Below are 5458 nucleotides of genomic sequence, written 5' to 3'. Positions count from 1 at the left end.
ATGTCAAAGATCCATTTCCCCAAAAGCAGAGGTTTCTCCCTGATGAGCTGCTAAGCCTTACCTTCTAAACCTATATTTGAACTGAGATTCCCGCTCCACCACTGACACATGTTCTGTATTTGGACCAATCTCTTCAGTTTTGTCGACCAGTGTGTTTGGTACAGAAGCAAGTTTGATGTGACAGACACCAGAGCGGAGCCTTGAGGTAAGTGAGCACTGGGGGTTGTGTTCCTGTTCCTGCAGTAGAAGGAGTGAAGCATTCTTGCAGCTTGGAGCAGAATACCTGGTTGATGGAACTTAACCATTACATGAATTCATTTGGATGTTTTTCAATGATAAAATGCATATAATTGCTTTTCGTTTGAGATTCTTTTACATCTCTGTGTTTGATTCTTAAAGTATGCCTCTAATATGATGGCTATTGTTTGTTATGCCGTTTATAAATAAAACAAAATAACCAATTGCTGTGAGAGATAATTTGTAGAAAAAAACACACTAAACCACACTTGACCTTGTAATGAAAGCATCCACAGGGATTGACTCATTAAACCCCTAATCTGTTCCAGGTACCAATAGTGGAAGTAGACCAACAAGCACAGCGAACCGCAATCCAATGAGAACAACCTATCGTTCATGTCGAAGATTTCAAACCATGTCAGGGGATTTCTGTTTTAATTAGTACAATTAGGGGCAAACGTACAAGCCCCTTGCACTGCCTTAGCTCCGCCATAGCGTACTTTTTTGATGCTAAGGAAGCGCTAAGGCGGCCTTTTCCTTGTGCCAGATTTACAAAGTGGTGCAATGATTGCTTTGTAACCCCTTGTTCGACATTATGCCTGCATCAGGCATACTGTGAGCAGGGGGGGGGGGGTTGTTCCGATGTAGAAAGGCCTGAAAAATGGTGCAGTGAAATTTGCAACATTTCAATGCACAATTTTTAACGCCTGATCAAAGCAGGAATTAAAATGTTGCACCCATATTAACCTATGGGCCTCCCTGTGCTTTGCTGCACTAGCATAAAAAATGTTTACAATAGTGTGACAAAGCATCACAATAGCATCAAATATGTTGACCCTATTGTGCTCATGACCGCTATGATGCACCACATTATAAATACAGCACAACCATGGTGTTGTTAGGTGCCGGTAGGGGGAACGCAAAAAAGTGGTGCATCAGGACTGATGCACCACTTTCTTGTAAGTGATCCCCTATGAGTAGAACGGCAGAGACGTTTTAAGGCATGGTGTGAGAACGTCACCCTTTTAGCATGTTCACGTCAATGTTTCTGACTGATACTAATGGAAACTGACTCTGCTAAACCGTCCCAGGCACAGTGCTCTAAATAAAATAAATATGGTCTAATGTTATAATTCCAATCAGCAATGACAGAACCATATAAGTCCCTAGGAGATAATGGGACAATGGGGATTCAAATTACCTATAAGTCCCTAATGTATAATAGGGCAGGGACATTTAGAGGCCCAGTAGATTTCCTGCACAGGAGGGTGCACTGCAGTTGGCCAGCTGCCATTTTTAAAGGTAGCCTGCCTTGCAGTCTATCTTTATAATGTAAAATATACATAAATTTGACTTGGAAATGAAAGGCACTTCCCAAGTGATAATCTTCCATATCTTTCCATATAGATCACCCCCAAGGTCTCCCCTAGGTATCCCAAGGGTGGGGTGCATTGCAACTATAAGCAGGGACATTATAAAAGATGTTTCATATGCCATGGTGAGGGAAAAACTGTAGCTTGCATGTCCCTCCATCGTAGAAAGTTAGCTCTAAAGGTTACAATGGACATATTTTTCATAAGCATAATTATTGCTAGGAAGGAATGAAAAATATCATGAGGGGACTCACATGAAATGGTAAACATAAACCATAAATCCAACAACGTGCCATTGTTAAATTTATCATAACTAATACAGAAAAGATGTTATAAGACTTTCTTTACTATAAGCCAAATTACAGCCTGCTAGTGGCCTCCCCTGATTGGTCAGCCCTAACAGGATTAGCCAGGCTGCTTTGATAAGGTGATAAGTGGCCTGCACTGAGCAGAGGTTATCTGATGGGAGAGGCAGGCAGATGCCGAGGCCAGGGCAGGAAGGGGCTGGGTGAATCAAACTGAGGCTTCATAAGGAAGTCAGTCAGAAAGGAATGAAGCCAGGCCTGTCATCTCACATCTGTACCCCACAGATAGATGGTGGACTTGGGATACAAATTTGCAGATGTCCAGGGGGAGTCAATGGAAATGAGCTACCCAAGTGGGTTGGTTTAGCTAGGTCCTGTTTCTCTGGAGAAAAATCATCCATCTTGGAATATGAAAGTACAGTGCTTTATGGGACAAGAAGATACCACATTTTTGAGTAAGTTGTCATGCTTCTGGGTGGCACCCTGTAGCTTATTTGACAAGGATGTCCAATGACTGTACCCCAAAATGATTGAATAACAGTGGCTGATCTGCACTGGAATCTACATCTACTGCCTGAAACCACAAAAAGAAGAAGGATTGCCCCGCTGGAACCCTGGTCTTCAAACAAGAGGACTGCATTCTGATGTATTGTTCCTGTTGCACGCTGGAACAACAGCCCAAAGGACTTTGCTTTGCTTTTTAAAGGACTCAGGACTGGACCCCATGAAATCAACAGGTTAAAAGAGCTTCCCTGCACCAACCTCCACAAACATACCAAGCCTGGAGTGCGTACAGTGGACTTGCAAGGATTTGGCCAGGTGCATTGTGGGAATTGAAGTCCCAAACTTCGAAAAACCACCTCAGGGCTCCTAGCCCCTTGGATTTCTGTTTTGGAGACGTTGAGACACAAGGGAGAATTTCTGGAAAGACCTCCAGAAATTTGGAGAACTTTTGAGAACTTTTCTGAAAAAGCTCCAGAAGGTGACTGACTCGTCAACAAGAGGCAAGCTATCAACAATGAACCGCACCTGGATTTCAAGTTTGTCCCACTGAGAGCTCCAGAGTGCCAGATTTCCAGGATTTCAACTTGGCCAGTCATCCAGTCATTGTTGTTGTATCAGATCTCGGCCTGAAGAGGAGCATTGCTGGACGATGAGAAGGAGAGCTCCAGAAAATTTCTAAGTGCAAAGGTAAAATTTTGACCGAGGCCTCAGCTCAGTGTATCCGAGCATGGCTCCATTGTGGCTGGCTTCAAGCTATGGGGGTTATTACAACTTTGGAGGAGGTGTTAATCTGTCCCAAAAGTGACGGTAAAGTGACGGATATACCACCAGCCGTATTACGAGTCCATTATATCCTATGGAACTCGTAATACGGCTGGTGGTATATCCGTCACATTTGGGACAGATTAACACCTCCTCCAAAGTTGTAATAACCCCCTTTGACTTTTTCCGGGTCAAATGCGACCAGATGTGGCAGTACGCACTACTGATTTCTCAGCACTTTTTAAAATTCTAACTTAAAAAATGTGTGTCTCCGGTTCCCTGTATTGGATTTTTTTTAGTTTTGGTGTAATGTTAAAGATAAAAATATTTCAAAAAAACTTTTTTTGTGTGTTTTCTCCGACTTATCTAATGTATTGGTGGATCTAAATGCTTTACATAGCTGTCTCCTAAGTTCAGCCTGACTGCTTGTTGCTAAGCTAGCAGGGGTTGAGCCTTTGTGCGACCTTGACTGGACTGAACACTGCTTGGGGGTATTACTGCTAGTAGTACCTCCACCAGTGACCAGCTTCCAACACATGGGCAAAGTGCGCTCTGGCCCAGGGCCACAGTCTTTCAGGGGGTCCCTGATAAGGCCTGCTCTGTTTTGCAGAGTCTTGACCAGATGACCCTGAATAATCCTTAAACTGAATGTTTTAAATACTGTTTTTAATAATGTTTAATGAGGGTGATGTGTGAGAGTCTATTACACAGATTTTTCAGAGAAATGTTGTGTTTATGTTTCATGCAACATCCATAAGGAAAGTTTCATTTAGATCAAAACAGGACCTCACATATGAGAAATGGGTGGGTGTCACATACAGTAATATTAGCAACTTTTTTAAGTCTGCAGCCCTGCAGAGTGGGAGTTTACAGGACTCTTGATTAGTTTTGTTGCCTCCAACACATCTGGTGACGACTTAGGGGTTAGAGTAAGGTGACAAACAACCGTCACTGTTGAGTTATGGCCAGCAATAGGACAGAGCTGGAAGAGACACCATAGAACACACTCTCATATAAGACTAGCGATTTTTGCTGCTACTGCTAGCACATCTAAGACGGGTGAGGCCACTGATGAGTAATCAAGGTAGGCTGTATTTTTTTAGCAGACTCAAGGCTGCTCCTGCCAGTTGGAACCAGTGTTTCCTTCCCTCTGTTCTTAAACCTTGTGTACAATGAGTGTGAGCCTCAGGTCTGAATAGTCAACACGTACATAGAACAACTTGTCTGGTGAACAAGCACTTAACGCTCATGCTTTTGAGGTGGTCCTGACTTCAGACATTTGTCACACATTTAGGGGGTCATTCAGACCTTGGCGGACGGCGGAGGCCGTCCGCCAAGGTACCGCCGACAAATGACCGCACCGCGGTCAAAAGACCGCGGCGGCCATTCAAACATTTCCGCTGGGCCGGCGGGCGCTTTCCAAAAGAGCGCCCGCCGGCCCAGCGGAAATGCCCCTGCAACGAGGACGCCGGCTCAGAATTGAGCCGGCGTAGTTGCAGGGGTGCGACGGGTGCAGTTGCACCCGTCGCGTATTTCAGTGTCTGCAAAGCAGACACTGAAATACTTTGTGGGGCCCTCTTACGGGGGCCCCTGCAGTGCCCATGCCATTGGCATGGGCACTGCAGGGGCCCCCAGGGGCCCCGCAGCACCCCCTACCGCCATCCTGTTCATGGCGGGTTTCCCGCCATGAACAGGATGGCGGTAGGGGGTGTCTGAATCCCCATGGCGGCGGAGCGCACTCCGCCGCCATGGAGGATTCAATGGGGCAGCGGTAAACCGGCGGGAGACCGCCGGTTTACCCTTTCTGACCGCGGCTGAACCACCGCGGTCAGAATGCCCTTGGGAGCACCGCCAGCCTGTTGGCGGTGCTCCCGTGGTCGGTGACCCTGCCGGTCACCGGCCGCCAGGGTCAGAATGACCCCCTTAGGCTTTTGTTTGGGTTGGAAAGCCACTCACTTGTAACCCTTAGGTTTTTCTCACCCAACCACTGCCCAAAACAGAGACATTCAGATACTGACGAGCATACATAGAAACAGGAAAAAACAAGAAGAAATAAAGATATTTCTCCTCATGACACCTCATCTTGGGAGGTGTAGGGAATGCATCAAAATCTTTAGGTGGATGCATGGGCACCCACACTCACCCATGGAATGCCTCCCTCGGGCATAGAAATGCAAGGCAGTGATTTCACTGTCTTGCGTTACTCCAGGTTAATCAAGCCATGCAAGGCCATGCAAGGTGGTCTTGTGTGGCTTGAAAAATCTCACTTATGTTGTG

This window comes from Pleurodeles waltl, chromosome 7 (assembly GCF_031143425.1).
Source record: "Pleurodeles waltl isolate 20211129_DDA chromosome 7, aPleWal1.hap1.20221129, whole genome shotgun sequence".
Classification (NCBI taxonomy): Eukaryota; Metazoa; Chordata; class Amphibia; order Caudata; family Salamandridae; genus Pleurodeles; species Pleurodeles waltl.
This window is presented reverse-complemented; position numbering follows the sequence as displayed.